At 35.9% G+C, this 12,169-nt stretch overlaps 1 long non-coding RNA gene across 1 annotated transcript in view; it reads right to left on the bottom strand.

Annotated features, from left to right (window-relative positions):
* Nucleotides 1-12,169, bottom strand: part of LOC117152431 — an 18,530-nt gene extending 6,361 nt beyond the window's left edge. The window contains exon 1 of the long non-coding RNA XR_004462816.1: nucleotides 12,047-12,169. This is a non-coding gene — a long non-coding RNA (uncharacterized LOC117152431). The remainder of the gene's footprint in view (nucleotides 1-12,046) is intronic.

Below are 12,169 nucleotides of genomic sequence, written 5' to 3'. Positions count from 1 at the left end.
CGGGGACACCTTGCGCGGTTTCTACGGGCTTACGGATACTTGTTAGGGAGGATTAACGTCTCGTGAGATTTCTTCTTTATCTTTGTGCTTTACGATATTTGTTGGAAATTAATAGCGTTTGACGGGAATATCAAGCGTTATATGTACACGTACGTATGGATTAATTTTCATTAGTTTATTTTAGTATGTGCAGGTATTTTATGTTTTTATTCTTTTTTCCAAAGTTTACGATTCTTCCGTTTCTTATGTATTGTATTAATTTCGACATTGTTGCGTATGATAACCTGCCTGTTTTTATACAAATTTATGTAGCGGCACATGAGTTAGAGAATTTAAATCATGTTATTGTTTTGCCTTGGAGTATCAAGATCTTTAGGATACGCGTAATGTAAGAATAAAAAACTCCAGGCAAAACAATGTCACCGCTACGTGCAACCATCGAACAAAGACGAATTTGAATTTTCCGACCCTCTCCCGACCAGTATAAATAAACGGAGGCGATCGCGAGGAAACGAGTTACAGTCGGTTGTCGATCAGTTTTCAATCAGTTATCAACGAATTATCAGCGATCTAATTAACGAGTCATTAGCGATCCTATTTTATATCAGGCCTGTAAGTATGAAACCGGAATTTTTGTATACAGAATACACGTTTATTGTATGAAAATGATTAAAAATATTTTATTCGAAGTATTGCCCATCGCTAGCTATACATTTTTCCCATCTGTCTGGCAATTGGTGGATGCCACGCCAAAAAAACTGTCGCTCTTTTGACGCAAAACAGTCATCGAGCCATTTTCGTACATTTTCGTAAGAAGCGAAGTGCTGGTGAGAAAGTGCGTGTCCCATCGATGCAAATAAATAGTAATCGGACGGAGCCAAGTCTGGTGAGTAAGCCGCGTGCGAAAGTATTTCCCAACTGAACGCTTCGATCGTTTCCTTGACCGGTTTTGCTGTATGCGATGGTGCATTATCACGAAGCAAAATTACTTTGTGTTGTCTTTTTTGATATTCTGGTCGTTTTTCACGCAAAGCTTGATTCAAATCGATACACTGTCTTAGCGAATCGGTTAGTACGAGCGTCTTTGCGAGCATTATCTGTATACTAATTTATCATTTGAAATATATTCGACGGTTTCAACAACGAGCAATCTCGCCCATTAAACCTCACCGACCAACCGCCCTCTACACATAAACCTCTACATTTATTCGTCTTATTCGATTTAGTAGTGATGTTGCTAATGACACATGGATCGGTCGTATGAACTAGAACAATTTACAGCAAATTAAACAAACTGTTCCCTAGATGCTTTTTATAGAATTGACGACACTGATCGTAGAGACTTTCTCTTTATGTAGCGTTTCTTGCGAGTAATTTTATCGCTGTACCGCCAACTTCGTCCTCTGTATAACGTTGTAGCTTTCGTTATTTAAACGTATGATAAATGTGAAAATTTTAGAAAAGAAATAAAAATTAGAGTGTGAGAAAGGTCATATAAATTTTAGAAAATAAAGTAAAAGTTTAAGATAAACACAAATGCCCGAAAGTATAACACGAAGAGATACCTGTACACGACTCAAGCGTATCTCTCTAAAATAGTATAAACGTCTATTCCTAGCCGTTGGAATATTATCACAACTCATTCAGCTCGCAATCAACCATAATTACCAAAGAAGAAACTGTTACGCTTGAAAACATCGTTGCTATTACGCCTCCGCTACTCGAAAGCATCGAACAAAACGGTAAATTAAAGCGCAAGTTTTAATACCTGAAAATTTTCAGGTTTCTCGATGACCGTGATGAGTTATGGTTACGTGGATGCATAAATATATTTGCCAGCGCCACGGATAAGCCTCTCTCAGCCATGAAAATTAGCCATGAAAATTAAAAGCCAGGAAATTTTTCGAAAGCTTCCCCGAACGTGATATTAGGCTTTTGTTTTCAGTCATACATTTTATGTTTAATATCTTTCAGAGGTATTTTCTCGTATTTTATACAATTTTCCACGTTTTTAAAAGTCTACGGGGTGTAATATAAATAATTCAGAAAAATCTTTAGCAAAATAAAATCGATATTACGTTAAAACAGAATTTTTTCTTACAATTAAATGATCGATACCGAGCAAAAGTTATTTCTTATAAAAATATGTTATAGAACTGTCGCTTGATACACGAAATTGTTTCCAATATCAAAATATCAAACTAATCTCAGGATATATATCCATTTATAAATCTGTCACAGATGAATGAAAGCATAAATCGTGGTGAAGAATAAAATTTCACCAAGTTAAAAGTATACATCGTGTATACTAGGGTAAATTTCGAAGTAAACTTTCAAGCAAAAATGCTTCTATTTTGTCGCCACTCCCTGTTTATGACTATGCATATAATACTAAATTATTCACACACAAACTCTTTTTCTGTCGATGAAATTCTTTTAAAAGGAACGCTTTATTTCTCAGACTTTTATTAGCAGCGATTTGTACCTTAATGTCTTTCATACCGTAGCCACTGTACGTTACTCGTAGGTTCATAATTTTCCAAAAGAAACCACGAAGAAAATAATGTTCAATCTCCTGATTTACACACGATTCTCCCCCGACGAAGCTGCGATGGAAAGTAACGGGAAAATTTCGAAGTATGAAGAGAACAAGTCTTAATTTATGGTCATAATATCCTTGAAATATCACTCTATCTGAAACTCGATAATGAAACACCATCAGGCAGGCTGTGCCAACGCGATCGCAACCACCAAGTAACACGATATCGTGTGCCGGAGCTCTTACAGAAATTGCGGCTTGAATATTGCAACACGCAACCCTTAAGTTGTCATTATAAAATACTTTCGGAACTTCGTGATCCATCGCTTGCCGGAATGAAACAACTTTTTTGTTTGCTGAAAGTGGACGTTACCGAATAAACGCGACTTTTGTCAGCATATAAATCAGGTTCGTGCATTGACTTTTTCGAGTTTTCGTCCAGCAAGACCAAAGATAAAACTTTACCCATAATTCATCTTCTTTTCCGTTTCTTTTTTCTTCTTTCTTCTTAAGGAAACTATTTTCATCGATGATGAGAAAATTGATATTATCTTCAAAACTATTTCATGAATTTTTTAAATGGTACGAAGGGTATTGTATGTTGTATTTATTGGGTTCGAAAGTTGCTGATTGTAAATTCACGACCTGGAATTTGAAAGTTCATAGGTTACAGGATTCCGAGTTACAGAGTTAGGATTATAGGGTTACAAGTTACAGCGTTTAGGGTTATAGGGTTTACAGTTACGGAGTTTAGGGTTATAGGGTTAAAAGTTATAGAGTTATACTCGCAGAGCCAGAATTATAAGGTTCAGGTTATGAAATTTAAAGCCTTCGAGTTCAAAGTTATAGATGTTACAGCTGCAGAGTATGCAGTTACAGAAACGAGATTTACGAGATTCAAAGGCAAAGAGCGTAGTGTTACGAAATGTAATTTTACGAATTACAAAATACTTCTTCATATCTAAAAAACAAAAAAAAAAAAATCACCTTGTATCCAAATTCTACGAATACAGTTTCCATTACAATAAATAATCTCTCTAGACATTAAATTGTGATATTGATAAAATTATCCTTGCCACATCTCAGATCGTATTAAAAAATCAAAACCCATCACAATTTTCCTCCATCCCAATTAAAAAAAAAAAAAATGATTCTAAAGAAACAGATTAAAGAAAACTCTAGAAATTCAAAAGAGAAAAACAGAGGAAATCGACTAATTTCACTCGTACGTCTAAATAAATAGATCTTTGCGTTAAGACAAAGGTGTAGCTCGCTTAACTAGCTGGACAGGGTGCAGCGAAGCAACTAACCGAGTCACGTTGTTAAGCCAGCAAAATCCTACTCGCAGCTAAAGTCAGCGCGGTTAAACGCGTCTTTCCGAGCTTTTGCTCGTGGTTTCCTCTGGTTGAAGGAACGCGAGATAAAGCGTGGCTATCGCGTGGAACTGCCTCCCTTAATTGAGACTACGAAAAAGGCGCAAAAAATTCGTTTAACGAGCGGTCAAGGGCCGCCTGTCGAGACGTCGATTTCCAACTGTCCCGACGATATTTATTGCACGACAGGATTTTCTTCCGGGGGGGATTAGAGCGCACTCGAAAAATACCTTTTAATTCATTTTTCGCGATTACGGAGAATTCTGGATTAAATTTGAATCTTGAAAGGATTTTCTGTCCATCGTCTACACTCTGCCGTACTGACGCGTGCCAATGTTCGCGGGGACGGGAAATTTCATTTCCCTCGATTTTGTATTTTAAGAGAAGGATTTTGCTGATCGACCGTGTTGGAGCGAAGATATTTCTAATTATTTCGTCGTTTTGTTCGTTTATTCCGAAACATTTTCTTCCAGCAAGTTTCATATTCTCTGGTCTGTTGTTTCATAGAATTATCCTTCTTTCGTCGATATCGTTTGTTCGACGATGCTTCTGCTCTAAAAGAAATTAACAGATTTGATTTTTTCATTAATTATTCAAGCTTTAATTAATAATTTATCTTTACAGCGAATAGGAGTAGAATGACGATGAACGAGATGAAAAATTAAAACAAAACTGTAATATAAGAATAATGACTAATCACCTGCGATTAATCTGTGAGAATAAATGAAATAGAATGATAAATCGAGTGTAATCTATGTACGAATAAAAGACAATCTACGGAGAAAAGTGACCGAACGTTTTGAAATTAAGTCGGTATAGAAAATCGTAAATATTTCATCGCGATAGGTCTTGGTGTAATAGCCTTGGTGGCTTTAAAATATTCCCTAACGCAATTTCCCCCGACACACCCCAGTACCCCAGCGGTTCACACCCCCTGGTAAAAGGCAACAATACCTATTCTCTATTTCGTAAAACCGACAACACCAGGATTCCGTGGAAACGCAGTTATTCAGTCAGCGATAAAAAATCAATTTCCCTTCCATTTCTGGGAACGCGGCGAACCTATAGTCAGAGATCGCTGCAATTTGTAATCCCCATTTTTCTCCCCCTTTGTCGAACGTTGACCAAAGCAGCGTGCTACGCATAGGGGGAAAAAAGGTTTGAGAACAGGTTTGAATATGCTGAACGATCGAGTCCTGTGTTTTCAACGTTTTAATAATAATGAAGTTTTAATGGCGTGGAAATTAAATGGTCGGGGTATTTTAGAATATGACAGGGGTGAAAAGTAGATTAGACGCGTGATCGAGAGTCCGTGGGATTTTTGGTCGAAATCTGTCGATTTTAAAATCAAGCGAGTCAATTTTGATGAAATTAATTACAATTTTTGTTAGTTGCACCTAAGTTGCTCTTAGAAATTTTAATTATTATTTGTAATTTAATATCTAGAAAATAAAAGAAATTTTACGATCGGAAAGTAATACTCCTAATTAGAGTCTACGTAATTTCTAACTGCTTATGCATGCTATACAAATTTTTGTGGAAGAACAGAGGACAGTATTTTCTTCGCTGTATGTGTATTTGAGACGAGACACGAATCAAGAAATTCTTAAGACTTTCCACGATCATTCTTCTTTCGTCCCATATTTCTAGCAAGAATTTAACCATCTAAAAACTTCAAGAAAGAATATCGAATTCCAAGAGGAACAGCGAATAAAGTATCGAAAGAAACAAAGAATTAAGACGATGAGTGAAGAAATGTAATAAAAAAGAAATTAAAAAATGCCAGAAGGGAACGCTTTTAGCGTGATATTTTACGCAACCCTCACACATCGTTCAATTTCTAATTCTGCTCATATTTCAACGATATCCTGGTCGTTGAAATTCGTCGAATTTCTCGAATCGAAAACCTATTATAAAGCTTCTTCTTCCGTTGTGCGACACTGACGAATGTTCGTCTCGTGGAAATTATCTTGCATAAACTCCGCACCTGATGTTTCCCGGTAGGAATGGTCCAACCGTCTCGACGCCGTTTTTCCACGTACATATCCATTTTGATCACGCGGAGAACAGACCGGGATACAAGAGATGGACTCGTTTTTCCGCCTCTCGGCGACACCTGCTGCATTTCGCGGAGACGTTTGGTGGATACACCGAGGTAAACGAGTTCTGTGATTCCGTCGAGTAAATGGAACGTTCTTTGGTCTTTTTGGGGAACGTTTGACTGTAGGGTTGGGGATTTGTGGAATTTTGAAGGCAGAGGTGGGCGAAAGTGAGACGTACGAATAAATTGGGATGCTTGGAAATTTTACGTAACGTGGAATTGGTCGGATTCTTTATCAACTTATGCGTATTTCTTGTATAATATGGAGACGGAGTGTCGCTGGAAAACATATTTTAATTTCCGTATTATTTCAATGAAATATAAAATTACACAAATTTTTAGATAATTTGATAATTTACGTATATTAGACAGTTTGGAGATTATTCAAATCATAGATTTAAATCTGGCAATCTTATCTTAAAACTTTTACGATTTACCCAAGTATTTTAATTATAAATGTTATATTACTTAATTATGAGTGACATTGTAGGCGCTCTTTACAGAAAATCTTCTTTCAAAAGAATTAAATAAAACATCAGTTTAAAACTTGTATCTCGAACGAAGACTAATTCAATTAAAATATTTAATCCTACGAAAGCCAACCCTTTAATTACATTACTCGAGTTACAGAGAATAAATAAATTCTGGTTTGTTATTATTTTAATAGCTTTTTCAGTTCTCGGAATGAACAAACGGATAATTTTCGTGGACGCCAGGCGAACGTAGATGGAGTTAAAACGAAATTAATGTGTTTTAATGAAAAACAACAACGATTCAGGGTTATCTACATAATTAATTCACTAATTTATACTGTCTCGTACATAGGAACTAATTCGTACACAATAAATCTTTATTCGGCATAATCAAATCGACAATTATGGTAATTAGATCACGTATCCACGGTTTATTATTCTCCGTTTAATCGGTATAACGTATGCACGGATCAAGCGCGTGAATATATATAAATCGATGCACAATTGCGCACGAGTAAGTGCACGATAGTCTGTTTCACCCGTGTCGAATTAAACTTCAAACTTTGTTCAGAAATTTATCAACCGAACGTGTAGAATTTAATTCGATGTCTGTATCGATGTAATATTATTAGTTTACAATGTTCTACTTTGTACGCTTCAGCGATTTTCAACTACAAATTACAAAATTATAAAGTTCCGAAAAGTGTTCGTGTTTGCGACTCACAATTTATCATTTATCAATACTCTAATAGCATCAGTTACCAAATTATTGTTTAAGAAAGTCCGTAATCATTTTTACGCATATTTTAACGACAAAAAATTCGTAGAATACGCAGAATGCAATACACAGAAATATATAAAATATTCAAAATACAACGAGTGCTATAATATTTGATAGGATTAGTGAAACTAATCACAGCCTGGATCCGACCTTTCCTCAGAAATATGAATTTGCAGAAAAATCCGCGATCTAGTAAGGCGATTGCCTGTATCCTTCGCTAAAAATCCAAGAAAATATCGAATAATCTGACGTGTAAGACGCAGCGTGACTCTGAAGACACATGACAGCGATGTTTGCATAAAGAAAATAGGATCCTTCGGCGACGAAAAGGCTGGTTTCCCGCGAGGTTAAACGACGACGTTTGTTCAACGAGCGAGCAGCCACGTGGCAAGCTCGCGGTTGACATGGAACGAAGAAGAGCGCGATATCCGATCGGCTTAATTAGGGAACACTCGATCCCACAGCGAAGCAGTTGACGTCTGTGCGACGATAATGAAAAGCTGACTGGTGGCAGCGATATCAGCTTCGTGTTCCAGCCACGGCAAGATCGCAGCTCGCTCGTGAGCCCGGGATCGCCGGGAAATTGGCCGCGAACTTCACGCTGCAGCTCGTTGAACTTTCCCTTTGTCGATCGATGACACCTGCCAGCCACCGCTGCCTCGGTCTGTCGGCTCTCGAAATCTTGTTTCGAGACAAGCAGAACCGAACTTTTCCTCGGATCTTTTGCCGAAAACGAGAGATCCAGACAACGATCAATTTTTCACGTTGATAACACGCTTTTAGACGATTGGAGAAATTTTATTTGCGTATTAACACGTTACGTACGGGTCGCGAGATATCTCGTTTTCATGTTTTTCGATTGAATCGGTGACTTAAGCAACCAGAGACAAATGTTTTTGTTGTGTTACGAAGCTTTGCGCATTCTTGTGACAAATGATTAGCAAAACAACTGAATGTTGACATTCCAAGCATGTAAAAACAATCAGTCAGTATAGCCAGCACATCGGACACAGATCTTGTGTCGATCAAAAATGTACGGCTGAAGCTCTTAGCTGGATCTAGGTGCGGTGAAAGCTCGTTGAATTTTCTGTTCGTTGATTTTTCAATTTTTTACATTTATATCGACGCAGATTACGTGATCGTAGTTTCGAAAACAAACGACTTACTGCCGTAAGTTGTATCGGTACGTCTGAAAAATATCCCTTGTTCTCGAAGAATTAAACGAAGTGTCGCTCTCTGATAGTAAACGAATCACTCGCTGTACCGAGTTCCGATATTATCTCACGAAAATCAAACCGATACTAGCTGGAAGCACGGCTCGATTTCTCTCGATTAGCGAGACACGCACACACGAGATCACAAACATTCTCAACCAGTTTCATTAAGACCAGTCTTGCTCTAAGCCACGATAATTTCAAAGAGCGTGCGCGACGAGGAACGCCACTGTTCAAGCGTTAAACGGAATAAAAGCGAAACGGCGGATACATGCAATCGATAAGCAGTCACGGAAATTGAATTGCTGGATTTTGTATTCAGAGACGAACGAACTTAACCAGCCGGCCAGTTTTTCCGATCGATCGATCGGATCGATTCAACGACGGTCCACCAGTATGTAAGTGTAGTATTGCAAGATAAAAACAGAAAAGAATGAAAGATAATCGTTGAAAATGACAACGTGAGTTGGCGCTCGCCATGCATATGCAGATGCGCTAGTTACGATAAATAGTAACTAGAAGATAGTACTAGATATAATCGAGGGATTTGATCGATAGGTTTAAGATATTCTTTTATTTTTTATCCTTAGTCCGTGTAAGAAAGTGTAATAAAGGTTTTTCGGCTCAAAACGGTGCGATAGATTTATCCAAAGACTAAAATAATAGCTATTGCGATCCTACCTCTAAATACAGAAATAACAACAATAATAAAAATGGCACTATCTCTTTACGACACATCTCTTCCTTGTCTATAAATTCAATTTTCGTCAAGAAACAACTACGAATTTCTGCCATCCCCGTTGTCCATGTCCGTAGACCATACTATACAAACTCGACTGCGATTAGAATCGATGTAGTTTCCCAACTTCTACCTGTTACTCCTTCACGTTGAAAGAATAATAGGGAAATATGAGTTTTCTTTATCGTTGCCGCGGTAAGAAGCATCCCACTGCTGATCAGTCGTGAACAGAGTCAATCCTGTTCAAGAAACTTCGTTACAAGGCAAATAGAAATTGAAGAGAACATTAGGAGAGTGAAAAAGTATTCACCGATTTTCAGAGCGACTCGACTGGTAAACAAAACTGCCCCTACATTTTTGTTTCCAAATGCATGTGGTTGTAAACGTATCAAAATTTGTCATTTCCATTTTCGTGTCCACAAAGAGCATAACGTACTATGGATATTAATAAGACAGTGAAATGGAGGGTTTTGTAATTTTATAAAAATGTATCTCTGTGAGCGTATGAACGGACAATGTTTTTTCATTTTCTTGTTCATATTACACAATTAATAATTTCGCCATTGGGAAACCAACGAAGCAACGTAAAGGATCAACGTATAATTTCCTGTAAAAATTCCGCGAATTTATGAGAATGCAACGATATCAGAGTTCGAATAAACGATGTTTCCTTTAATGATCATGTTCAGATGTAAACGAATCTCAATTTAAAAAGGTTTCGTTATTAGGAGAAGAATGAAACAATAAAAGTAGCTGACTTGCAATTTCTAGGAAAAGTTCGTTACATTTGTAAGAGCATATTTCTGTACATACGTATGAATGCATGCTATTTTTATTCATATTTAATTTCAGATATACATACGTGAAACTCGTTTGTAGAAAAATTTCGTAGCAATGAATTTTCATTAAAATATAATTCTTTCATCTTTATCCGTCAAAGGATAAAGATAAATTAATTTCCATTAATTTAAATATAATTACGTGGAGATATGAAAAGATTTCGACGTAATAGTTATTACCGGCTATTATCTTGAATCTCTTACCTGTTTGAAATTATTTCTGATTTTTTGAAGAAAATATAAATTAATATTTTTATTCTATGCATTATACCGGTGTCATTCATAAATTTTAATATTCCAAACAATTTGGAAAAAGCCAGTATGAATAAACCTCTAAATTCTCTATAGATCGTATTATTTCATTGATATTCCAATTAAACTGAATTTATCAATCAAGCAACAAATTTCTCTATGACAATTTGTATTTCCTATATTTTCCAACCAAGTTAAAAAGCTGTTATCGATTGCAATTCTTTTGCCCATAGTTCAACGATATTCTAATCGCAAAAAGTCAACCCTTCGTACGATTTATTCAGCACAGAACAAAAACGATTGCTATTTGAAAATACGAAAAATAAACTCAAACAACTACACAGAATGGCCAATTACTGTTTTATATAAAATTCACTGTTTGATTATTCCACAGTTGGGTATATGCATTTTATATTTTATTCCGATCGTTCTAAACTGAAATTGGAATGGACGTCGATTTACCAGATTTTAGTATTTAAATAATCGTGGATCCATCGACATATCTGCAAAACCGTAAAATTCGCAGGAACTTGGAGTGTTTCGGCGAATCCACGTTGATGAATATCGGTGCAATTGGAAATGACATAGAGTTGTTTGTAATATGGTGGAGTTTTGATGCGACTAATTTTAAATAAATGAAGCGAATCAAGCAAATCGTGTCGCGCCAGCACTTTGTAAATGATTAATTTTCACTGGGTGGGAAAGGACCAACGTTTTAATCATATTAATTACGATTGCTAATACATCGTAGAATTACCGTGAATTATTTGCAGTAGATCGTTTAAAATTAATTAAAATTGTTTTAGTTATTTACACCAGAGGAGAAGGTTAGATTTTGATATTTCCAAAATTGAAACACGATCGTTAGCAACGATGGAAATTACTAGATTGAATTACAATTCTCGAAGGATAATTAAAATTTTGGACATTCGTATTGCTGGATGGAGGGTTAGTTAAATAATTCGATAAGGGAAAATGTAATTTGCGATATGGAATTTCAAGAAAGGTTTCTATCTCTACTGTGAAATATTTTTGTTAAGAAATCAAATACTCGTGAATAGTAATAGCATAATTGATACAGAAGATTGTTTCAAGAGCCGAGATATATTAAAATTAAAGAAATTTTAAAATTACAAACTTATTTACGAATATATACACGTGTATAGATGATACTAGATGTGTAAGTTAAATATTATAAAATTATGAAATTCGAATCATATCAAATTCGTTTTTAATTTATCTCTTAATTTATATAAAATGATTTAAAATTGCTTTTTTAAAGATTCAGTTTAATATATTTCCAACAAACCCCTGTTTCATTGATAGATCCATTTCTGATATTTAAACCAATCACACCATTCAAGGAACGAAAATCATTTAAAGGTTCAATCTGAACCTAAGCATTCTCTCTCTTCATTTAAATGTGCAACTCTCTTCAAACGTAAATTAATATCACGAAACGCAAAATTATTCAAATATCTTCAGTGACAGATTAATCAGCGAAACATCAGTCTGAAATAGTAAATTATCATTTTGATATTCAATCTACATCTCATTTTGCAACAATTCCAACATTTCTAATAAATTCTCTACCCGTTGAAAGATTCACATTCGATATTTGAACCAGCAGTCAAAATTATTATAAAACGCAAAATTTTCCAATTACCTGTAACGACAAATTAACCACGAAAACATCAATGAAATTCGAAATGAACTCTGAAAAGAGGAATCTTACCGATCGAGTATCACAAACAGATCGTCTTAGTCGAACGTATCCGTTCCTCATGCTCGCGATAATCTGTTGTCCAAAACGAGACAGGGTCCCGTTTCCATTCACATCCGGAAACGTGACAAACAC

The sequence above is a fragment of the Bombus impatiens genome, unplaced genomic scaffold (genome assembly GCF_000188095.3).
Source record: "Bombus impatiens unplaced genomic scaffold, BIMP_2.2 scf_0051, whole genome shotgun sequence".
NCBI classification, from domain to species: domain Eukaryota; kingdom Metazoa; phylum Arthropoda; class Insecta; order Hymenoptera; family Apidae; genus Bombus; species Bombus impatiens.
Note: the sequence above shows the minus strand (reverse complement) of the source record. Positions and strands in the feature narration are given on the sequence as shown.